Source organism: Agelaius tricolor, unplaced genomic scaffold (assembly GCF_023055355.1).
Source record: "Agelaius tricolor isolate 1412-34295 unplaced genomic scaffold, bAgeTri1.0.p SCAF_8, whole genome shotgun sequence".
Classification (NCBI taxonomy): Eukaryota; Metazoa; Chordata; class Aves; order Passeriformes; family Icteridae; genus Agelaius; species Agelaius tricolor.
The window spans coordinates 42,685,313-42,712,566 of NW_027269268.1; positions in this window are offsets into that span (position 1 = coordinate 42,685,313).

The following is a 27,254-nucleotide window of genomic DNA, read 5'->3' on the forward strand; positions in this document are numbered from 1 at the left end:
CCTGCAAGGAAAATACTATAGAATATTCACTTTTTGGACAACCAAAACAAAAGATACCTGTGGTGTTGAGTCCTTCCCAGGACCTCCAGTAAAAAATGACCAGGTGTACTCCCTGACCTGCAGTATGCATTGTTCCTGTGCTGTGTACCATGTCCTTTCCATTTTGCCACACCAGAATCTTTATTACTGTTTCACCCTATCAGTTTCTTAGTTCACTTTTCACTTCTACTTACTTCTACTCAGTGAGCCTGCCAGTACAGTGATAGGACAATGAGGAATCTCTTAACACTGAAAAAAAATGTAGATTTTAATTAGATAGTAGGAAAAAAAAAAATACTGTGGGAGTGGCTGAAGGCAACTCAAGCTTGTGGCTCTCTTTGAAATGAAACTGAAACAATTTGCCCAAAGAAGTTGGGGATGCCCCAGCCCTGGTAGTGTTCAAGGCCAGGCTGGATGGGGCTTTGAGCAACAGGGTCTTTGGAAGGTGTCCCTGCACCAGGCATTGGGAATAGAACTAGATGATCTTTAATGGCCAAAACCATTCTATGACCGAGCACAGCAGCCTTTATTGCAACCTCTTTTATTAGCTCTGGCTAAACCTTATGGTGTGTCAACAGCTTTGTCTAAACTACAGACAATTTAGCAGGGATTTCCAAGGTCACAACCTGAAACTCCAATCTTTTCTTCAACTCCATCTATGGCAGATTTTATTTTTTTATCAAACTATGCTCTCTGACTACTACTGATAATTAAAATGTGAAATAGGGGCTATAACACAATATGTTATTGTTATTGCTATTGTTATTGTTACTGTTATTGTTGTTGTTGTTATTGTTGTTATTGTTGTTGTTGTTATCAATGACAATTATTATAACAATGACAACTTCATAGATAAAATTATGTTCCTAGGTTGAGCTTATATTCTGGAAAATAATTTGGAAATTAATAAAGTGGTACTCAGGATAGTCCTCAAATTTACTACAAGCATCTTCTGTAGAATAGCATAAAATACAGTAAGAGGGTTCTGTAAGGAATGTGGATGTAGTACAGTGCTGTTATGTTTTTCCACATCCAATCCTAAATTACTGTTTTTACACAGGTGCAGTCTTAAAAGGAATTATGGGTATGGTTATCTTCAGCTATGAAGACATAAAAATATGTCTACTTGCTTTTCTGTAAAATGAAAACAAAATATCTCTTCAAACAAGCACATCAGAAAAGCTTGTGACTCCTTATTGAAGAAATAATCCAGTAGAAAACAAGAAGAAAATTCTACATGTCAGTGAATTATCCAGGTGTCAACATACGTATTGGTTGACTGTCTACCCAGAATTAAGGCAAATATGAGCACTTGGTTTGTTTCTATTACTTTCTGTCCTTGTAGAATTACTACACACTCCAGTGCTGTACCAAATCAAACCCAATGGCTAAATACACTATAAAATCTCAACAAGAACCATTGACTGAGAATAAAGGATTTTGCACATTTGTTGAAGCAGACTGGGTTTGTAAGGTGACTGTCGTTAGCTAGTGTTGTTTTGTGAGGTAATGAACCTACAGAAATCTGGCTCTTATACTGTGGTTTCTAGAATGTGTATCCTTCCACAGGATTCACTTGAATTTCATTAAACTTTTAATGTAGCTGGAAAAGGTTGGGTATAATTTATTGTACAGATTAGACAGCATATTTTTATTCTTTTTGTTATGGACAGAGTAAATCTTATTGTTAACTCTAAGGGGTTTTTTTCCTGATTATTTAATCAGACTCAGCATTTACTTTTTAGGCAAATTAAATAAAAATATTGTCTTAAAATACATATTTATTTTAATACATTTGCAGTACATATATATTTAGTATGCCTGCAGGCATACATTTGGACAGAGGCTGTGTGTCCAAGTAATGGTGCTATCTGTTGATATGCCCCTCTAAGATCTTTAATAAAAGATACTATCATAGAACTACTAAGATAAATAACAAGATTGAACGAAAATATCTCCTGCATATTCTTGGTTCCTCTCCCTTTTATAGAATATATATAGCAAAATTGTTCTTAGGAAAGTTTATTATACCAAATCAATTATTACCAAAGTATCCACCCCTAATATAACTTTAGTTCTAGCATTATATTCTTGTGGTCACCAAATGATGGTTATCTCCTGAAAATAAACTAAAATTAGAAACTGTAGGACAGGGTGCTTCCATGAAGCGCGCAATAAAATGTACAACTTTCTTTAAAGACTATGGTTGAGTGATTTTTCTAGTGCAAAATGCAGAAGTGAGGTTAGCAAGTTAAGGGCACTGCATCAAGAGCTGATTAATGGACTCTGAGAGAGTGAATATGTGTCTGCCATGCTAGAGCATAGACCATATGTTATACTCTCACTTTCATTCCAGCTGCATCTTAGCCGAGTGACAAGAATAATTTCTGACAAGCAAGGAATTCAACTAATACAAGAGATATCATCATTTGCAACAGCAGGATTGCTGAATGACCTGTGGCCCTAAGACTTCTCTTAGGCAACATACTAAGGCTTCATCTAATAGAGACAGTGTTTGTCATCTCTGAAAGGAACTGAGGAAAATGTCATTTAAAGTCAGTACTTCAGAGTGCTGAGTGCAAGACAGAAAATTAATGTAGCTTCTTTTAGATAACTATGTTCATGGTAGATATCTAAGGGGCACAATAAACGATGAAAATTCCTTTCACTGCAGACATAATATGTTGGAAAAAGTACTAGAAACATATTACTTTTGGAACTAAATTATGCATTCTAAGATGTCAGTATGTTGTTTGAAGCAAGTAAGGTCTATTTACCCTATTTTGCATACAAACTCTTTTCTTCTCTTTTAAATCATACCAGTTAAAATAATCAATTTTATTTGCAAATGTGAAGTTCTCCAGATAAGTTACTTTGTTGCCATAATGATTTCTTTCCCTAGTGACATAATATTCAATTTAACAAGTCAAATTTAATTAGTAATTCTATGGTTTTTAAAACATTAAAAACTGAAGATTCAGTTCTCCTCACTGCAGTGAGGGCAATCACTATGCTAACTATTTCAATATCTGAAACTGAAAGACACAGAAAATATGATTTTGGAAACTGGTGTTTGGCTAAATGCAGAAACTATTTTGTGAATCCTAAAGCACTTGCATTAAGTTAACCCAGTAGTTTGATTCTCGTCATTTTGTAGCATTAATCTGTACTGTATGCTTCACACAACTTAGCCTATTTAAAAGGTCAAAAAATCCCACAAGACCTATGGCCTCTCAGGCTTTTCTGGAAACTCTGACATTAAAAATATGAAGAATTAACTGGACTTTCTGTAGCCTCCTAACCCATATTACATGTGCCTCAGCATATATTTTACATAGACTATATGATTCTAAAATTAGTGAGAATGCCATGGTTGGTACAGGACCTTTGGATCAGAATAAAAGATGTTTATTTATTACATCTTTTTGTACTCATTTTGGCTACTAGATATCTTTATAAATATGCAAAAAAATGTCAATACCTCTGAGAAGGCATGTGCTAACTCAAATATTACAAACTTTTGAAGAAGATATCGATGCACAAGGCCATTGCTTCCCTTTGCCTCCTCTTTCTCCCTTCCCTAAATTTTGTGGAGTAAAAAATAAAGATCATCTTTGTATCTGTAGAAGAAAAGGTTCAGATCCAGGAATAATTTGTTACTGTTTTTATTGCTGAGAACTGAAGGAAGAGATATGGAAGGAGGGAAAGGAAAATGGTCTACTGAAATTTTCCATTCTGAGTTGAATCCCTGTGTTCCACATAATACATAGTTAATGTTCCACCAAAGGGAAGCACAGCCTTCAGGATGATAGGAAACTGTCAGCTAAGTAGTCATTAAAAATAAAAGAATCAGGGAGATTTAAGAGACTGACTGGAGAGAGGAAGGCATCTGCTCATGGCCAGTCAGAAGCCTCCATCTGTGTACCATCCTGGTTTTCTGAGTCTGCACTTGTCTCTACCATGTGTGAAGCCAGAGCAGAGCAAAACAGGTGCTATTCCCTGAACAGCTTTAATGGCTATGATATATGGGATTTACCTCCCAAGCCAAGCTCTGCATGGTTTGGAGGAGAAACTTTCACTATTTCTCTGTCAAGTGCCATGCAGGGGACATCCTGGCAGACTGCAGTACCATTCCATGTGGCTTGCAATTTAGTGATTTCTGATCAACTAGAAAAACCTTCAATGCTGCAGGACACCAAGATGCCTATGGTTCAAGGTATGACAGTCTCTGCAGAAATTGAGTACATCCATGGTGAATAAATTCCCCCAAGTACATTTGAAGAGGTGGACTTCATATGTACTTCAATTCAGTCTCCATCTTTAAAAGAGAAAGTAAAATTTCCCTGCTTAGCTCACAAGACCATACTTAGGCTAAATTAAGCATTGTAATTCATGTTGCAATCAACAGTAAAGTGTTTCAGTGCCAATCAATAAAGGCCGAATGAAACAGAATCTATAACCTCTGAAATCATTGACAATGCAGTGCTTAGGGAATGTTAAATGATCAGAAAGTGCAGGATTAAAGCTCTGAGCAAGAAGCCAATTGCAGTGATTCCCAGAGAAAGCTATAAGTAGAAAGTGTCTTCAATTTTGCCTGACTCTGGATTCCTTTCTGCTCTTTCTGAACTGTACACACAGGACTGAGAAAACGACTTCTCCATAGAGCACTTGCCTTAAAGGTGGGAGACAGGATACTTCTAAACCAACTGTCTTACCTGCAAGGCCCCATCTTCAAGAAATCAGAATCCTGGCTGTTAGAGCTATGGTGTCCAGCCTAACCAGTGGAAAATTTATTTGGCTAATCAACATTGCTGCAAGGCAGAATACCTAAAAAGATTTTGAAAATAGAACCTTTCCCTGGAACTTGTCCTAGGAAGAATCATGCTCACCATTTTTCTTCAAGATGCCTGCTGACCATTTCATATCTGTTATTATAAATCTTTTTCAGAAAACATGTTGTTTTCCAGGTGACATTTACACTTTATATCTTTAATAATCTAAATAAATTTGACAATAGTGCTGTCATATTTACTGTCTGTACAAGAAATGTTCTTCAAAAATGCTTTCCCTGTTTAAATACCTGTCATTAGATTTCATGAATGCAGAATGCATAGAGAAAAAAAAAAAAAAAACTTTTGGTGAGAGGAGATGGGAAAAAGCATCTTTATATTTAACTTTTTATTACAGATATGTTCAGTGAAGCAGCATGAACGATCTTATTACTATACCAAAATGAAGAATTTCCTAAGAGAGTTCTCTAATTTCATATTAGCTTATTCCCCCTCCAAAACACGGGGATTATTACACTGAGTGATATATAAAAATGGGAAAAACAGCAGGCTTCATTGGTTTTAAAGGAGTCAGCATTACCAGTGTTTCAAGCTGAGAAAATAATTGTCAGCAATGATACTGAGTAGCATAGGAAGTTTATATGTTTCATATTCCCCTAGTATTTATGTACTGCACAACTTCTTTTCAGATGATCTGTATTTTCCTTGAGTAAAAATAAGTTCTTTTTGTATTTTGTCTACAAAAACCAGCCTGTAGTTAGTTTTCATCTCATCTGTAATTCTGAGTTTCAGTGCCATCAGCTAAAGTAATAAACATTTCTGCCTGGAAGTGTGCTTTAAAGAGATTCTTCTCAAAATTCATACCTTTAATTTAGCAAAGTATTGTTTAGGGTTTAAATAAATCTTTGCCAGATTTGAGAAGTAGTAGTATGGATGAATTCACAAACAATTCTTTGAAATTACAGAAACCAGAAGCTTTGCAGACAAAAACAAAGAAAATAAAGGAAATATATGTAAAGCAGATACATTACTTGAACAGAAAACTCACATATTCCCCAAGGCATGGCAAACATTACTTTAAAGCTCATTTGTTCAATCTTTTCCAAATCCTAGAATAAACAAAATGGTTGTTTGTAAGGCAGTTCATCTGAGTTTGCTCTTAGGAGTGAAACATCTGAAAGAAAAAAATTTTCAGTCACCTGGAACAAAGTTAATTTAGCAGGGCTAAGTAGAAATCAAAATTTCTGGGTGACTTTATTTTTCTTTTTGCTTCAAATCAAGAGAAAACTTAGAGGATTAAACTAAAACACTGAAAAGTGTCACTTTATTTATGACTACTATGATTCATTATAATTTTTAGCCATAAATCTTTAGTTCATATGAAATATAGTTTGTCTTGACAGCAGGCACTGGGGCATCTGGAATCCATGTGGTCCAACTTTTGCTTAGGTGATGCCTGTAAAAAAAATGTAATTTACCATGAAGAAGAGGAAAACAAACAAAATCCCCAATGGAACCATGTAACGTGGACAATGCTTATTTCCATTCAGCTACATATATCAGGAATATGCCTGTGTTGTACTATGGTAAATCAAAGAAAGGTGTGTTCAAATAGGGGTTTTTCATTACATTTTATTTGGTTAAGCCACCTTTTTTAGGGGAAGACCTTTGCATTCTATGCGAAGGTAGTTTTTCCTTATAAAAGAATGTTTTTCAATTTTTATGATGGAGGAAATAGCCTTCCTTACAACTTTAAAGGAACCTATTCTTTTTCACACCAAAAGAAATTGGAAGAATGACACACATTTTCTACATGCAGCTGACAGTTGGCAAAATCCAGTCTGAGATCAAAAACCTAGTTGCAAACATCTTGAACTGCTCTGAATTTCTTAAATTGCTCCAGTCACAAACAAAAGGAGCTGCATAGGAGTTTTGATGGTATTAAATAAAGAAAGTAATCACACACTTTTGTGTTGCCTGCCTTAATTGCTCTGCCTAACTATTCCATCCTAATTATTTCTTGCTAAAAGTATACATAGAATTATGGGTTTGATGGAAATGAAGAAATTTGATAAAAAATGAACACAATTCTCTTGTTACTTCCCTAATCATGATAATATCAAATGCCTCAGAACAGCAATGATGTGTATTTCCTTTGACCTTAAGCAATCCAACAAAATAAGAAAAGCTAACACTCTTATTTGTACAGGTTTTAGAAAAGTGCAAATGGTGACCTACAGAAAGTGCCTGGTATTACAGAATCAGATCAAGCTCATCATCATTAATGCACAGTTTTATTGATTTCAGTTAGCTTTGCATCAGCGTTACAGAATTTGCTTCCTCTCACCTCGCATGAGGTGAAGCCTCACGACTGAGGGTAACATAGTGCAATTGTGACTAGATTTTTGAAAAGTCTTAAATATTGTGTAAGCATATAAAAGTTAGTTTGTACCTTTGCTACCTGTCTAAAAAGAAAAAATGGTCTTCAGTGACAGGTGTAAATAGCCAAGGTAATGGAAAATTAAACTATGTTGCTGACTATTAAGTTTAGCTTTGTTACCAAAAAAATTGCTTTAACTGTTTATCTAATACTTCTCTTCTGACTTGCATTTCCTGGCCATGTCATTAATCATGGCCATTCAGGTTGTGATTTTAATAGCATTTATTTCAGCTCTGTAAATTTATAAATCCATTAGTTGTAAAGATTCCACATTGAGAAGAACTATTAAGAAATTCAAGTGTTCTTTTAGTAGAATATGGATGAATATTCTGTTGCACATGTCTGCTTCTAGTGCCACGTATTGATCAGTTTCATTACAAGTTAAGGTCAAATCTTGACAGAGTAGTTCAGAAAGTATTTAGTGCACTATATGCATTATTTTGAGTCACACACAGCATGACACAAGATAATTAAAATTTAATTGTTAGTTTATCACTCTCCAGAGTCAAGTAAACACCTACATTTTCTGTGTTCTTGCTAGTTTGTATAATTAAGGTCAGTTTAAAGCAGCTATTGTGGCTTGCAAAAAAAAGTAGCTTTTAGTACCCAGTATTGAAAAATTATAGCAGTAAAATTGTATCCTGAGACATCACATCAAGCCAGAAAAATGGCCTGTGAGATTTGCTGGGACTTTCCTTATGGACTGAACTCTTAAAAAGTGGGATTTTTTGGTGTTACATAAGATTTCTGATCAGAATAATTCTGATTTACGTATTTATATAAGATCAGATACATCTTCTTTCCCATGTTGCTGTTTTTTGGATGTTCAACTATAGAGCTTGTAACTGAAACAAGTCTTTGTACGGACTTTTGAATTATAAAGGGAGAAGATCAATTTTCATCCTAACTTTTGCAGGCACTACATATACAGAAATCTGTAGTAAACCTAATCCTGTATCATCTTGCCATATTGGAACAAAATACTATGAAACTAATTTTTTTTTAATTTAGAGTGCTATTGAACTTCTCTAGAAGATACGCACTCCTTCAGTGGATGTAAAATACATGAATATTATTTCAGTTTGTGCCAGTCATGTTGGCATGGAATAATTGCCTAGAGCAAAGAGTAGCTGGTCAGGGTGGAAACACTATTTCTGACTAAAAGTTTTCAAGATATGGAAATAATTTCTCATATAAAAGCTATATAAAAAGTAAATTGAGAGTAAAAAAAACCCAGTTGTTGTGTTGTTCCATCAGGTATTAAACGTTTTGCTTCACATTTAGTTATTTACTTTCAATTGGTAAAATGTAATCAGTTTAAATCTTCAAATAAAAAGTTGCTTTTACAGTTAAACTGGGTGTTTTGTTTCAAAGAGAACAAAGTAAAAGTTGTTTACGTGAAAAATAGCAGCCTGCTATTCTGACAAGTTCTTAATTATTAATGATCCGGGCAGACCCCTTTGAAGGATGCTTAGTCACTGAAAAAATCCACAAAATTCTTTCATGACTTTTTGAGAAGTGAGAATTATGTTAAAATCAATTTTGGTACTTGTTTGAGAAGAATAACTTTTTTCCTGAAATAACACCAGTGTGGAAATGGTGAATGTTAGACTGATATCTCTTTTCTAGTGCAGGTCATAACAATGTATCATCTGTATCTACTTTGCCATGGTATTGTAATGATTCATTATCACATACTCCTCCCTTTAACATTTAGCTGGCATCTTTGAAAAATGTTAAAAAACTGTAATTGGCCAGCTTTCCTTAGCTTTACAGTTAGTCTAGGAAGGTTTTATGTGAGTCAATCAATTATTCCAGATCCTAAATGAACAAATTTAATTCTAGTTCCTGCAAAGCAGACTTAAAAGCTTTCCCTCTTCCTGCTTGTAATTTTGCAAAATTAATAAAAGGAGTGAATAAAGTAATTTAAGTAAATTGCTTTTGATTAAGATGTAATGTCCAAAGAGACCAATGACCACACACATTAATGCCCTGATGAGAAACAACTTTCAGCATTTATCACAATGTACTTGAGTCCTCAAGAGTCACAATCCAATAAAAAGCTACTTGTAATTCAGAAAACTGGCTGATGGGGCAGAATGCTGAACTGTTCTGTTTATGCTTCAGCCAAAGGTCAGGAAGACCATGTAACATATAAACAACAAAATATTTTTTCAGAACAGTTCTATATATCTTAGAGACACATCAACAAAGAAAAAAATAGAAAAAACCTAATTTAAATTTGAAGTCCATAGAGAAAAATTTTCAGGCAATGCAAATTTTTGTATATTAACCAAACTTTACTCTGAGGTATAAAGCCACTGAGTGTGTTTTATTGGTGAAAACAGCTTTATTTCCTCTCACATAAAACTCTCTATGTTTCTAAAATATTTCTGAATTAAATGCAAAAATTTACCTGTAAGTATGGTTCAATTCAGGTATTTCTTATCCATACTTTTCTTTTTCAGTACCATGCACCACTATTATTGTATTCAAATCCCACAATTATTAAAATTTTAATGAAATTTTAATAATCTTTTTACCTATATTATTCTTACATTTTCTTTTTCTAATTTGGAAAGCAAGAAAGTATATATTTATCTGTTTATTGCATGGAAAATTTAGGAAATTATGGTGAAAAACTATTGATCCTATTCCAAACCAGAAGCAGAGACAAAAAGAGAGGAAATTAAAGAACCAGGAATGAGCATTATGTTCATACTAGATTGTTTATCTTTACAAAACAGTGATAAAGCTCCTAGCTCTAATGTTACAAGTACAAAAGTATCCTTAAAGGTTACAGATTTCTTTACATACAGTCCAGAAATACTGTTCTAAAATCACTGACAAAATTTAGTGCCATAGGAAAGAATATGACCTTAATTTCTTAATTTCATCATTGCAGAAATATTCTTGCAAAATTAATTAGAAATAAAAAGGACTCCTATTTCACTTTTAATTAAAATAAAGAGCAGCAAATTACTCTGATGAAATGGTCCACAGGGAATAAAAGTGTTTATTATTTGCCCCTTTACAACAATGAGTAGAAAGTAAATACAAAATGCTACAAAATCCAAACAGAAGGTTGAATTCTTAAATTAACAATCTTCGTGTAAGTGGCAACAACCAAGAATGCAATGGTGACAACTTTTCTCCATTATTTTAAGAACTTCCCAGTAACTTAGAACTCAATTTTATATCCATTAGTCTTTCATATCTCAAAGATCTATTTCAGCTGGCTAACTATTTTGGCTTTAGTAACTTGTAATCAAGTTGCATTAAACTAACTGCTTTTCATATAAATTCTCTAACATATTTGATTTGGTAAGGGTGAACTCACCTTAGACAACTTAGGGTTTTACAGAAAACCCCAAGACCTACTTCTTCATGTTTCAGAAAAAGAGCTGTAGGAGGATGCTGCCTCTCCCTTCAGAGACAAATTTTAGACAGTAGAACAAACATGGAGGATATTTTAGACTGTGGTTATGCCCAGTTCTGTCATGCATTTCAGTTACCCACATATTAGGGAAAGGAATAGATATGGGATTTTTTGTATATATCAATTTTGTTATGATGCTTTCTCAAAATGAGCTGTAATTCTGTAATTTAGATTATAAGTCTATAATGTGTATTAGATCATAAGCAACGTCAAACAAGTAGGCTAATGCTACAAATATATGTTATGAAACATCATCACCTTTATTAACTTTGTCTACCTCATTTACAATTAAATAAAAATGGTTTATTTGATGCAAAATATAGGACTTGGTTCTGTTATCCTCATAGGATCCAAGGTTATTTGATAGCATTTCTTGGATGGTGAAATGATGTTTTCAGGCATATATTACAAATGCCTTTGATTTTTTTTTTTTAATAGTGTAGTGCATCTCTAAATTACTCTCACCTTAGCACCTCTCCTGAAAATTTGGATGTGGTAATTATGAATTATAATTTATTTAAACTCTTAATGTCAGGGGGATCAAAGGCCATACAGCTTTCTACAAAGAAAGTTCCTCACTGGTTTATAGCACAAGACCTATGTAAGACCTGTGCTTTAATAGAGCAGCTCCTTGTGCCTGCCTGTCACTGTTAATGATGTGTAATTTATGGAAATAGTAGACAGTAATTTCTAATCAGCAAAGCTGCAGCTAATAATGCTGGAATATATCATATAGGATTGATGTCAGATTTATAAAAAATGAAAGTGACAGGTGAATTTCCTCCTATCAACAGCTGTAAGACAAGACTTTAAAAAAGCATTCAGTCAGTATTCACTAACTTATTTAAAACATTTAATCCTATTCTTTTTAATATTTATTTATTAATAAAGGTAGTTCTAATAATTCTAAAATGACAGAACATTCAGTAAGTTAATTCTTTACATTATATTTCAATACATAAAAATTTCTATTTTAGTATTTCAATTTTTAATATATGAACTATGAACCATGAACCAACTTAGAGTAGGTGCTTATGTTATCTGAATAGGTTATTTAATGGTGGCTTTTTTACTAGTCAAAGTATTTGGGAGACATTATGTTTTGACATTAAAATCTTGCTTCAGCTGCTTTTACTTCTTCAGAGTAAAAAGTTTCTTACTGAACTAGGTTACTCATCAAATTTCTAATCCTTTTCTTTACTATTCCTTCACCAACTTTATAAAAAAATCTGGGTACCATCATAGGGGTGGGATGTGAAAAAGATTATATTCCTCTCAACAGTTTATGTTGGATAGAGATAGACAATACCCTAAATCGTCTCTAGTTCTGAATTTGACCACAGTACAGAAATGTCTAGGAATATAAAGAATTCATCAGACTTTTTTGCTGTATTTGCTAAAAGTTTGCTATTTAGAAATATCCATGTATGTTTATGTGCAGTTTGAAATTTGAATATGCATGGAAATATGACTGAAGTAAAACTGCCTTCTAGCTTATCATAAACTCTTCCTATAGATGATGTCTATGATATTGAAACATATTCAGGATTGACATATGCACTCAAACTGTGCAAAATATGGTAAGTATTTTTAAAATTAATCATGATAGTCATTATCATTTTGGGTTACTGAGAAGGCAACAGATGACTTCACTGATGACAGTGGGACAGACAAAATATGGCACTGATGGAATGGAGCAGATTGTTCAAGCAGCTTGACTGATTGACTGTATCAGATATCACTAGTCTGGAATAATCTGCAGAATCAACACCAGCTGAAAGCAATTCCAATATTCCTCTGGTTTCTGTAAAGCTCAGCTGCTTCATGGAAGAATCTGAAGCTTTTAAAGTTTAAATAGAGAGGATGATACTCATAATGAGGCATATATGTTTGTTAAGATGAAATAAACCCCAAGAATCTTTTATGTGTTTTTGTTCTTGCTTTTCTTGTTAGCTTGCCTGCTTCTGGGAAATGTAAATTGCCTTTATAACCAAGCATTGAGGGATGGGGAGAGTCTCAGGAAGCCAAAGCTGGATACATTTTGAATAATGTGCTTTTATCACAATACAGGGGTAAACTGAATAGGGTTCTATGACTTCTAACATTGCATCTAGGAAGGTGATGTTATATTCCATCTGGTCCTGGAACATCTTAGCATAGCTCTTTTTCTGCTTGGTTACCTGCAGTGCTTACTTATATCCTTTTATTCTTCATATAGTTCTGTCCTCTAATTCTTGTGTGTTTGCATGATGTCCAAGGGCCATGAATAAGAGTGGCTGTAACTTATATTTAAATCCCCTGAACCCATGAATAAATTTTTGGTATGATCTTCAATGGGACAAATGGAAATAGGAATGTAACCTAATAGGAATGTTGCATAAATGTCTTGTATTAGTAGATAATTCTTTTCTCTTTGCTGCTAATATCATATTCAAAATCTATACCAATACTGGAGATGCAGATAGTGATTTAGCATATTATTCTTGGGCTATAACAAAATCAATAGAAACTTGCTGACTTAAATGAGCAAAGCATCAAATCTGCAATGAATCTCTCTAAAGGCTTAAAAAACCCCTTGAACTTTCATTATAGAAGCTCTGTTTTAAAATATGTACTAAAAGAATAAAACATGCTACTTTTATAGATTGATAATCTTCTGTAAGTCTTCAGATGAACAGAAAATTGTACCAATGAAAGGCAATTTGTAAGGGTGAAGTGAGAGGGGAAAGGTTTCATAGCACTAGCTGGCAATTGTTTAGATCAATAAATAATAAGACATCAAATATAGGAATGTGCCCAAGAAATCTTAGTTAATGAATTTCTTTACTGATTCAGTTCCTTAGGGACTAATTTCAGATAGTCACACAATGTATACCAAAACTTCTACTTAGCATATTTTGTTCTGAGATAATATTAAACTCCTGGTTTAATATCTGGGCAGGTTTTATTTTCCCTGAAGCTGAAGAAGAGTGGGATTATTCCAGCAGGAAGTTGTAATGCTTGGGCATATCTCAGGTTCTGACCTCTGATTTATATTAGGTTTTATCTGGTGCCCACCTTCAGGAGGATATTTCTATGGTTTTGCTGGTTTTTAATATCTGCCAAAGAGCAAATGACAGATAGGTCTACTCTGTACTAAGCCATCAATCAGAAGTGCAGTGCTGTTGGACCTGTAATAGTCTAGGGATATAAGTGACGTAAATTTCCAGAGGGAGATAATATCTTTAATAAAATGATGGGGAAATAGATTTTTTGAGGAAAAAAAGGCCATAAAATACTTTGGTCTCAGAGTGAATAACTGCCTGTTTCTGCCTCTTTCTCACAATGTCAGGGATTTTATCATCTCTTGCCACTATTCTCCTCCATTAACTATCCTATTTTCTGAAAGTATCTGTTTACTTAATGAAATTGAACTAAAGGTGTTTGTCCCAATGTACTTTATTTTGAACTGAGTATATTTTAGACATCTACTAAGAATTCCTTCCTTTTTTTCAGCTATTCCAATTGGTCCAATAAACTATTCAACTTCTCCCTAAGAAATCTGCTTATTAACCAACAAAATTGGTGAGTGATTATTAGTCTCTTTGGTGGAGGAATTCATACCTGGCTTGTACTTTTCACTGTACTGAAGCAAATCCCCTGTGTGAGCTTCTGTACTTGTAAGATGACCTTCATGCAAAAGAATCAGTTAAACTGGAGATTATATTTGTTTTTCTTTTCTCATTAGTCTTTTAAGTTAAAGAAATTTTACCTACCTTAGATGACACTTAGTTTATGACATAGCTAATAATGGAATAGCAGTGTACACAAAGCATTTTTGTTTCGTATGCAAAATCATTATCCCAGCCTTCAAGGACCTTGTTAATATGTAATCTATCTACAGTTATGCAGATGAGGTAGTGCACTGAGACATTCCTGTTCACTCTTTTGTAATCTGTGACAGATTTTTATCATAAGGACTGTTTAGGAAATATAGTGAAAAACATATTATTATGTTGATATAATTGAACTTATATGATGTTAGCAGAAAGGAAGATATGTGTAATTAAATGGCTTGTGCACAAGTTAGAAGGATTATGGCTGTCTTAAAATGCCACCCATTGTTATAACTAATTTTTCATTCAAACATAAAAGAGTGTTTTCTGGGCACTGATTCTGATGACTTAGAAATATCTCCTAGTCCAAACAGCTATTTGCAAAGATACCTGTGTTTTTATAATTTGTTACTAGGCATTTTGCATATTAGAATTTCTCAGGAGAAAGTATTCTCTTAGTAGATTTTTTTTAGTATAGCTTGCCAGGGAAATTGCTAACAGAAACAAAAGGTAATGCTTAGACTGACACGTAGTGATAGAGAGGCCTATGAAGAGCCTCTGTGGGCTTAATATGAAACAATACTTTCAGATGTGATAAATTATGGTCAGGAGTTCTCCAGAACTGAAGAGACCATGACCTGCCCTTATAGTGGCATATGAATGAGATTAGAGAAGGAAGAACACTTGATAACTTTTTATTACTCTTTGTATTTTCATTGTGTGACAGCACAACAGGGAGAATAACTTCTGCAGTGCTTCCACTTGCACTGCTGAAGGAAAGAGGGGCAAGAAGCCATCAGACCTTTCTGCCCCCAGCCTCTTTCACTGATGTAATTGAAAAGCACATGACCTTCAATGACAAAGAGGACTGAGGTATAGAGCTGGGTAACAAATACCATTCACTCAAGGAAGATCATGAGAGTGCAAACATTTAAAAATTGCATTATGTTAGAAAGGTATTTCAAGGGTAGATGTAGCATTAATAGCAGCTGTATAAGCAGTCAAAACAGCAAGGCTATCAAAAAGGGATTGATTATATTTGAAATGTAGCTATTTCAATGACTATCTGAATGTTATTTTGGAAACACCATGTTTATTCAACAAAAAGTTGCTTTGTTAGGCAGTAACCCAGTTCCTTGGTGAATAAACTTCAAGAAAATCACCTTGTTGTGAACATACTGTCGTCTTATGGAAAAATGTGGTAATGGTCTTCATATTACAGGACACCAAATATTTGTGTTGCTAACTTTTCCTGGTGCTTTAAAAAGCATTACAATTATCTAGTTAGAAGTCAGAAAGTCTTTGCCATCATAAAATCTGAACTGAGAAACCATCTGGGAAGAACACAGCATAGTCTAGGCTGGAGTGACAAAGCAGCTGCTCTGGACCCTGTGCACAGTGTGAGTGATGTAGTGAAAACACTACAAGGAAAAATAAAAAGATACTTTAGAATTGAGTTTTCTATAAGTGTACATAAATGTCCATGCAGAAAAAAAAAAACCAGTCTGTTTCTTTAAAGACTGTCATTCAACATCTCCTGGAGAACAAATAAAATCCTGGTGAGAGTTGGTTTCTGTCTTCTTTCTTTTGTGTAATGGCCCATGGCCCAAAACCTACATTTTTAAATAAGTGATTGTACAAGCAACAACTTATTTGAAAGTTTTAGGGAAAAAAAAAAAGAAAATTAAATTAAAATATTATCAAAATCATTATATTTTTGGTTAAAGTAATATTTTTTGCACATTTAGAAAGCATGGAAATGTCATGGAAATTAAAGAATATTTTAGACAGTGTGACAGAGATTGTCACCCCATTTTTTAATGTTCCAGACTTTTGACATGTTTAGCTATTGCCAAGGGTAGATTTCAGAGATATAGAGCAACTTTCTCACTCCTTGCCTCTCTCAAAGACGTGCAGTCTTTGTCTGCTCTTTGCAAGTGCCATCTCATTGTTCTGTAAAGTTTGGCTCTAGGTCCAAAGAAAATAATTCTGATTGCATTGAGACTTACAGATAGAGATAAGCACATGCTACAGTGTCAGTCCCCATCCAGATCACAAAACAGCTGAAGTCCAGCACGGTCCATCTAGATTACTTTTGGACAGCACGTTACATGTAGATTACTTTGGGATTAGCCTGTTGAATGATGGGAGGTGAATGGTAGGTGAATGATGTGTTCCAGGTTTAACCTCACTAGAGTGGTAGATCATACTCTTTCAGCTTCTCCGACATTTCAGAATCACCATTTGCAATAAATTCGATTTTCCCTTAATTTTTTCTGCATTTTGAAATATCATCCCTCATTCTGTAAAGCAGACAACCTCTTGTCTATTAAAAAAAAAATTCTTCAAATTTTGTTCAGTCAGCCTTAGAATGTTGCTGTCTTTGCCCTTGCTACTTTAATCTTATTGCACTCCCAGGACGAGCACTCATAGCTTTGTAGAAAGGGGCTAAATGCTGTTTCACATGCCAGGTTGCAAGTTCACATGCTTTCTAATTTACTGCTGACAAGTATTATTTTCCCATTTGACAGCAAATGTCCTGTCAAAAGTCTGTGACAGCCAATAGGCTAAGAAGTGTTGCTTCCCAGTAAAACAAAAACAAAATAACAGCCAGTTTTGTCACAGTTCACCAGAGAGGTAACTCAATGGAACTAAAGAACCATTACATCCAGGAGATATCAGCTTAGGATGCTTATTTTAAAAGGTCTTTCTTTTACCCTTTTTTGTTTTAATTTGCAACACTATGATGAACTGCAAAATATCTGCCACTCCTATTAGCATAAAACTGACTTTTTTTTTCTTTAATATCTCAGGAGAGTGCCTATAACTCACTGTTATAGAGGATAACTGACCTTGGCACTCCACACATGCTGTGCAAGAGCAATACTGTTGAAAAACTAGGAATTCCAAAAAATGAGACGATTGATTTCTTTTCTGGAAAACTCTATTTTTACATCTTCTTGACATGACATGAACAAGAGCTGAAGAACATTATTGTCTCTGCTGAACTTGTCCTCTGCTTTGCTGTCTAGACGATATAATACCACTGATTGTGGCCTGGGTTGTAGCCAAAAGTGGACTGGATTATACTTTATAAAAGTTTTCTGCTATGTTCAAATTTCCCTTGTACAGTGAATGATTCAAGTTAAAGAAAATGCTTCCTTCAACAATCTATTTTGCTTGAATTATCATATTTCATAATTTGTTCTAGGTGGTATTTAGGTTCTACTATGGATTTACACTTATTACTAATTCCTTCTGTAAATGTCACTGAGACTATCATTTCAGGCTGGTGTAAATATCTAGAATTTCATCACAAACTGAGCACAAGCTAGTGTCTATAGCACTGGTAAATGAACCAGATAAGGAAGAAAATATCAACTCAAGGAATTACTAGTACAGTAATTAATCAGGCCAAGAGCAAGCTAAATCATGATTTAGCTTGATTCCTAATGAAAAAAATATTGCATAGAATATACTGAATTTGAAGGAACCCATCAAGATGGAGACCAAATCCTTGCCCTGCACAGGACACCCCTAGAGTCACACCATGTGCCTGAGAGCGTTGTTCTATATATTGTATTGCATCATCAGTTTTCCTAGTTGAACTCCTGAGTTAGGGGTTTAAAACAGTTCTGTCTCAGAGAGAAAATCCATTCATTTAATACTGGTTTATTAATGTGTGAATGTGCCATTATTGCCAAGGCTAAAAGTAGCAAAAGCACCATCAACTTTTGTTTCTCCCCACTCCTCTTTCTCTCTTCACAGCACTATCCCCAAGGATCCCCAAATGCTTAATGAACTCTGTCAGGCAGGTGCTGTGGCCACTTCCCTGGGGAGCCTTTTCCAGTGCCCAGCCACCTTCTCGGCGAAGAACCTTTTCCTGGTATCCAACCTAAACCTCCTCTGACTCGGCTTCATGCAGTTTCCCCTAGTCCTGTCAGTCCTGTCACGGGTCAGGAGAGTGTAGATACCAGTACCTGCCCCTCCTCTTCCCCTCACAAGGAAGATGCAGGCTGCAATGAGGTCTCCCCTCAGCCTCCTTCAGGCTGAGTGCCCTTAGCCACTCCTCACACAGCTTCCCCTCAAGGCCCTTCACCATCTTTGTTGCCCTCCTTTGGACACTTTCTAACAGCTTTAAATCCTTCTTATATTGTGATGCCCAAAACTGCCCCCAGCACTCGAGATGAGGCCGCCTCAGCCCAGAGAAGAGTAGGACAATCCCCATCCTTGCCTGGCTGGCGATGCTGTGCCTGATGAAATCCCAGGACAGGATTGTTCCTCCTGGCTGCAAGGCACTGCTGGCTCATGTTCAAATTTCCATTGACCAGGACCCCAAGGTCCCTTTCTGCAGTGCTGCTTTCCAGGCTTTTGTTCCACAGTCTGTCTGTACATCCAGGGTTGCCCCATCTCAGGTATACAATCCAGAACTTGCCTTTGTTAAACTTCATACAGTTGGTGACTGCCCATCTCTTATTTGTCGAGGTCTCTCTGTGGGGCCTCTCTGCAGTCAAGTTAGCAGCTCCTCACAACTTGTTGCTCTTTGCAAACTTACTTAGCACTAGTTCAATTTCTGCATACAAGTCATTAATGAAGATGTTGAAAAGAACTGGTCTGAGGATGGAGCCCTATTTCCTAGGATAGCATTTAAAGTCAGCTTCAGATAGGAGAATACCAGTGCTGAAATTTATATTCAAAAGATATTTTTGTTTACTAATATTTTGAAGATGAGATTTTACTCATAAATATAGAGCAGATAAAATAAATCTTTCAAGAAATAATATGCTTTAGGGTTGATGAATTTGCAACAATTAATACTCAAACACACTGTAATAAAATGTTCATGAAGTTTATTATTTTTCAGTCTTATCAACTAATTAAAAACATCTTCAGGGTTCGATGTGTAATAAATGGGTTGGAAAGAAAGACAGAATGGATTTAAGCACATTTTCTCCCCTTTAATATTACAATGATTGTTGACTCATGGCACATTAATTCATTCTATAGAAAAGAGAACTAAGATTAGAAAAAGAGCTATACATTATAGTGTGAACTCTGGGTATATTAGGCACTCTAGCTTTAAGTTAAATTTAAATGTTGAGATATAATTATACTGTGCTGAATTATACTTCCAAAGTGGAGGCCACGTGAAACTACTTGGTGTCACTAGCTAGCATCAAAGAGTTCATTTTGCTTTCAGCAAAGCTGAGAGACTACAACCCATTCTCTTTCCCACTTTTGTAAAAGACTAATGAGCACCAAAGAAATTTCCTATCCACAGAGCTGTAATCATGTCTTTCATTCTATGAAGACCCTTGCCAAGTAAAAGAAGTATATTCAGGGAAAGCTTTCCGTTGACCTTTCGAGTAAATCAATGTGCAAGACAGAATAGAAGAATAAGATATAAATGAGTAACAACATATGTTACTTCATGTAAATCACTGAGTCAAGGCATGCACATATTCATAGCATAGAATGTATCCTAGAATGGCCTGTGTTGCAATAGGCATTAAAAATCCCCTAGCTGCAAATCAACCCCCCTTCCATGGCCAGGGATACCTTTCACTACACTAGGTTGCTCAAAGCTCCATTGAATATGGCCTTGGACACTTCCAGGGAGGGAGTATCCACAAATTCTCTGGGCAACCTCTTCCAGTGCCACACCACTGTCAAAATAAAGAATTTCTTCCTAATACAGAATCCAAACCTACTCTCAGTTTGAATCCATTCCTCGCTCTATCACTACATGCTCTTACAAACAGTTTCTCTTCTTTCTTTTATAATAGTCTCATCCTTCTTTTGGGCTCCCTTTTGGTACTGGAAATCTGCAATTACCTTACTCAAAAGCCTTTTCTTTTCCAGGCAGAACAACTCCAATACTCTCAGCCTTTCTTTCTAGGAGAGGTGCTCCATCCCCGTAATCAACTTGGTGGCCTCCTTTGGACTTGTTCCAGCAGTGTCCTTCCTGTGCTGGGCTCCCAGAGCTGGCTGCAGCCCTGCAGGTGGGGTCTCACCAGAGCAGAGCAGAGCAGAGCAGAGCAGAGCAGAGGGGCAGAATCCCCTCCCTCCCCTGCTGCCCACGGGGCTCTGGATGCAGCCCAGGACACCTTTGGCTCTCTGGGCTGGGAGTGCTCATGGCTGGGTCATGTCCAGCCTCTCACCCACCAGCATCACCAAATCCTCCCTGGCAGGGCTGCTCTGGATCTGTGCATCCCCCAGATGGGGCTGATACTGGGATTTGCCTCAGTAGTCTCCTGATATTGCTTCCATTTCTGGAATGAATGTCTCATGTGACCTTTGCTGAACCCAGGTAAGGAATGAGGATTCAGTACACCTATTAAGCTATACCAGCCTATGGGTGTCAGGGATATTAGTACAATACTAGTGGGCAGTAAGGCTTAAACTATCAAATTGCCTGTTTGTAGGGAATTATTACCCAAAAAGTTTGCAACTATCTTTCTTATTTATGAATTAATATTTTTTTTCTTAGTTGAAATATTGGTCAAAAATAATTGATGAAATGTAATTCTTACATTTCATCAATTGATTTTGATTAAATGTAAGAATAATGTTATGTTACAATGTGTATTGAAGTAATTTTTTAAAATGTGTTGAGATACAGAAAATAATGTTTTCATGCAGGAACAAATAAGACAGATACTTAGAAAATATTTAAATGGATTCGATTTAAAGTTAACTTTTTGCAATACCTCTTAAAAATACTCCCAAAGTTATGTTCCATGCCTTTGACTCCCAAAGTGTAGGGCATGCTTTCATTTAAAAAACACCCAAAACATCTTATTTACTTTTCAGTGAATGATTAAAGAAACTTGAGGCATTTTGTAATAACTTTAGTGAGACTTGTGAGACACAAACCAAGCAGTGACCACTGTTACTGGATGCTCATTTTTCTCAATTTTATAAGCAGGTTGGTACAGACAACACTTCTAAATATCACAAAGTCCTATTTCCAGAAGGTCATAGAGACTTTGCTTTTCCCCTTGTAAAAGGAGAAGACAAGTTTCAAGTAGATCTCTAGAGTACTAGTTACAGTCCATTTTATCTGTCCTATTTATTCTCCAAATCCAGGAGGAATGGAAGACTGGAATGTATACAAGAGCCATAGTAAATTAGGGATTACTACCCATAATTTCACCCTCCTAAAAAAAAGTATGATGCCATGTCCCTAAATATTTGGGCTGGAATAGATTATCATACTGCTCATACTTTCCTTCCTAATGAAAACAGGCAGAGGATGTAATTAAGTTCTAAGGACAATAACTGGCAAATAAAAAAATAGAGACAATTTGAAAGATACGTTTAACAGGTTTGATGTATGCATTTTGATCAAGATAAACTTAGATGATGAGGATTTTGAGATTCTTTGATTCTACTTTTTAATAATAATAAAAAAATGTGTTACCTGAACTAGTCCAGTAGTTGCAAAAAGAATGTGAGGATGATAAGGTTTATAAGGTCAAAATACCCTTCTGGAGATATTACCATACTGCTGAAAGGGTCATTAAAAAAAAAAGGGATAAAAGTGGAAAAAAATCAGAACTCAAAGGTAAAATCCGTAAGCTTGTTTCATTTCTTAGATTTTTTAACTCAGAATGAAATTAATTATCTTCAAACATTGGGAAAGGTATTAAACAAGTTAAAAAATTTCAAGGATAAGGAGCTGTATTAGCATACAGGGAGAATATCAACTTTATATCAGCTTAACATTAAAAAAAATATTGAGGGAGCAAAGGGAGCAAGAATTAACATGATTGAATACTAAGGGTCTCTCTTGAATGCTGGATGAGTAGTAGCACAGTGTGAACCATTAGAAAGTCCATCCTTATTGAGCTACTGTATAAAAATGCAAAAGAGAGAAACGTTCACCAGAATAGAAATGAATGCATGCTGAAAGATGGTAACTGGCACTGATGACCACTGTATCCTTATACTGTGTGGTAATGCTTTTGGCCATGTAATTACATTTACAATGTTACGTGTTCTGTTCACCCTGGAGAAAACACTATTGCAAACCACTATAGCTTTGTTTCAGAAAGGACAGTGGGATAAATCTTGATAAAAACTATAAAACTATAAATATACAAGGTAGATCCTGTGTGTCAGGGCTCTCAATTGTTCATCGATCGATTACAGTACAAAACATGACCTTTATTAGATAAACTGATATGGCAAATTTGAGGAATACAAGAAATTTTACAGATCAGAATGCGAATCAGCAAAGCTCACAATATTTACCTAACCCAACATTTCAAGTTCCAGCTTACACTTTCAAACTATTCAGTTAGAACAATATATATTGTATGTTTGACAGTAAAGCCATGATCATTCCATGGCATGTTACATAACAGACCAGTTGTTGGTTTTTTTCTACTACCATCATCAACATACGTGCTTGGCAATATTGGCAAGCTTAGAGGATGTGACAGATTTTGAGCTTTCTAAAGCTGTCTACATGCTGTCTACAAAGTCTGATTCCAAAGGGCTGAGCATGCAGCCAGAATAACTGTGTCTACTATATTTATTAATAAGAAAATTGGCAAGAGGTTTTCATTATGCAGCTTATATCATGACAGATGTTTTCCATGATGAGTAAAAATTATTTTCTCCCCTTTAACATTTCTTATTCCAGCTTTCTGATGTTATTGACTCATCCATTCCATAATTCCCTGGAAAAATGAAACAAGTTAGATTCCCACATTTGCCATCCACTAGGTCAGGAATAAATAAAACCTTCCACTCACCTGGGAGTTTTTTTGATGAGCCACTAAAATGATTTCAAGGTAGTGGACAACACTGAGTAAAACAATAAAAGAGCCTCCTTCTTGAAATGCTCTTAACAGGAACATCTCTGAAAATAAAATATCCTTTCTTCAAATTAACATGAAGCATGACTTAGAAAATGAACTAGATATCCCTTTGTGTACTTTACTTTAAATGCACCTACAAGACTGTATCTATGCCAACCAAAGCCACAACTAAAGCATCCAATCAGTAATACTCTGCCAATCCCTGCAGAAGGTCCTACCATGTAAGGTCTATAGGCAGGAAAGAAAACCAGAGGATTGTAGACAAACCTTTGGTGAGTCACAATTCCAGGAAGTGAATTTTGTCTACTGTGCATAGTCCAGTCACTGGCGCAGATGTTTGCTCTGGACTGTGGTCAAGTTAGAGAAACCTGATGTCTTCTATAATCCTCATGCATGACTTCATATCCTTATAGAGGTTCTACAACTCCCTGGTTTTCTTTCTATGCAATATTTGAGTAAGAAAGGCTGGGTTTTTTTAGCAGTCATTTTCTTCAGTGTGTTTCTTATAAAAAATTGATTTTGGTTTTCAAATCCAAAAAATAATGAAAAGTTTCTTCATGCTCTTTATTTTAAGATCTAGAAATAAATTCCTCTTCTCTGTTGGAACAACCACAAAATAATGTTAATTAACAAATGGCAATGTTAAAGCTTGCAATGTTGATCATTGTATATTGAGTGCATCACTTGAGCAGTTGTTAATATTAGTGATGATCAGATGTGAAAAGGGAAAAGAAACCATCCAATTTAATGGTTCTTCAAGAAAATAATTTTTAACTAGAACAGTGCTAAAATAAGCACTAGAGTTTTTTGTTTGTTTTTTTAGCATTTACAAAAATAACTTTTAACTAGAACAAAATTCACAAATATCTGCTGAACAAGATGAGATGAGAAATTATGAATGCTGTAAATTGGACAATCTGAATGCAACTAATTTAATGAGACCATTAGTGAAACTCCATTTAGATGCAGTATTATTTTATTGCTCTATCATAAATATAGTTGATTTAATAATTCCTTTTCTCAGAGACTGGATATAAGTGTAAATTAGAGCACTTGTCCTCTGGTACAATAGGTTTTGTTAATAATAATATATATTTAAATAAGAAATTAAAATACAAAATGTAGACTGGTATATACTTTTATTATTAAAATCAGTACATGACTCAAAAGCCAGTTCATAAAATATCTGGTAACATAATTCCCAATGCAGTATCTGTACATAAATTTGAGAGCCAATAGTGTATAATGTAACATAATATGATTCTCCTTACTAACTTCACCAGATGGAAGCATTGTCTACGTATATGTATTTTTTAAATTAGTCTTTAACTGTATTTTTATTGAACTCTTACTGACCAGGGGAAAATTGGATCATTGGATGCCCCACTTTGACTGTTGTATTAAATCAAACCACAGTTGTCTCAACATTTCTATTACTTGCAGTACCATGCAATATGATAGAATATCAATATCACTAGAATATCAACTCTGGAGTTCACAGTAACAAGGTTGCTTAGCAGCAGAAAAGCAAGAAGTGTTAGAAAGTTCAGGACATATTTCAATTCTCACTGACTTAAAGCATTTCCTCTTGAACCTATGCAATTTTTGCCATTTAACAAAAGTAATTTTATTTATTGTTTTAAGTGGTAAAAGGAATGAAGAAATATTTCTCTCTACCTAACATGCATTTACACTCCCCTACTACTTCACTGAAGCAATTCCAGGCTTCCTGACCTGCTGCCAGTAGAAAACACTGGGCAGTTCTTCACTCTTTCTTGCAGAATTCTCTGATATTGCTTTGTAACAGCCCTAAATAGACTGTGAAGTATACTGAAAAAACTCTACCAAACTTTAAAATATGACTGAGCTGGCTTAAAAATCTACCTACAAACAAAATATTTTTTTTCCTTTTAACCATTCTTTTGAGAAAACAAACAAGAAATAATATTTTTCCTGTAGGATTTGGCTGTCCTTACTTCAATGACTGTATTTTCCTCAATTAGTGCCTATTATCCTATTAGGCTAATCAGAGAATGTAAAATTATTCTTTTAAATCTAACACAGATATCTGTTAATATCTGATAATTCCTTTAAAACCAGAAGTGCTCATAGCACTAGTTTTACTACTTTTACTGGTTTTAAACTTTTTATTAGTAATATAATTTATTATTAGCCAATCAGTTTTTATTTCAATTTTTCAAAATTGGTCTGAAAGTTTTTAAATATTGGGCAAGAGGAATGAATTCTCAGTTTTTATATCTTATTTTTTCATGTGGGAATTATCATTGAAGGATTAATAACCAAGTGGAAAACTAGAAGTTTACAGGATTTGAACCTTCAGCTTTTTCACTATGAATAGTCATTTGGAGTCCAGTGGCAATTTATGATGTATAAATTTTAGTATTCAAATTTAGTGCATAAATTTGTGTTTTAAATAGTGTTTAGTGTATAAATTTAGTGTCAATATGCAGCTAGGCTTATGGCTACATACACAAGTTACAGCATTGCAAACTAGAATGCAGAATAATAATGCATATTCATTCCTTTGAAATATTTGTTCACATAAATGCATTTGCTACCACCGTCACTGGGATATAACTATCATTTAGCATGGACTACAAACATGAAATAGTTAATGTTGATCTGCCAAGACATACTGAAGAACCAACCTTACAGCTGTCTATTGAAAAGGTGTGGCACTGAGTAACACTCATGGCAGCAGCACTTAAAAGTAATACAAAAATATTCAACAAGTTATTGTTTTTTTTAAATCCACCACAGCTATCAGTACAATGCATATGTAATGCTGAATATTTGAGGGGGATTTTTCATAGAAAAGGTTTCTGAAGTTACAACTCAAATAATGAAAAGATCATTTTTTGGTTCTTTTTAAGGGCTAAAGAAAAGAATTCTATACAATTGCAGAAACCTTAAACTCAAAACCTGGCAAAAAACTATGTGTTGAACAATTTCCCCTTACAGTAAAAGAAAGCTTTCTGACACAACTTATACTCAAACAAAAGGTTCCTTAATCTCTGCCAGTTTCTCAAAGGAACAGAGTTTCAGCGGTGACTGCTCAAGCTCATTTTTGAAGAAACATTTGTTTCAGAAAAAAAAAAAATATTAAAAAAAGAAAACCAAAAAGCTCTTCAGAATTTCTAGAAGGAAAACATCCCTGATAACTTGCGGCTAAAATCACTGGAATATAGATGACACTAAGAAAGATGGTTAGATAGGTATACAAAAGTTTGTCTCCTTGATAAACCTTGCAACAGAAACCAATGAAACCTTGTCCCTCTTGAGAAGTTGTTACTGTCCCATGACATATAGGAGGTAATGCTATGTGAAGTCATAGGTCCAGTCAAGCATCCTGTCAATGATACAACCAAAAGTGGGTGCTCAGAGAAGGGTATATAGAAAGGAGGAAGGATGTGCAAAGCATCCTCAAGGTTCTCTTCTAGTTACCAGTTGTTTGACCGGCAGGAAATGTGTAATTTGGGCTCACTTTGGGTTCAGAAAACCTCAAACCCTTCTCTATGGACATGTCTAATCAGTGTGACTTTTGGAATCCGCAGCAGGCATTTACAATGTGGTCTTCTGAGGCGGAAATGTAGTACAAAGTTGGTGTCACAAAATCTAGTAGAGAGCAATATTGCATTTAGGTGATAATGAATAAGATGATATATATGATGGTTCTCATCAAATGTGCCCACTACCAAAGATGGGAACACTACTTTTATGCTATTATTTTGGTTTTTTATTAATCGTGATCATAATTTGAAAAAGTAAAGCATTTCCATTGCAATAATTTAAGGTTGTGAACAAGCATTTAGGTAAATGTAGAATACTGCACTTGCAAAAATTTCTGTTTACACTTATTTATCTTCCATTATGTTTATACTT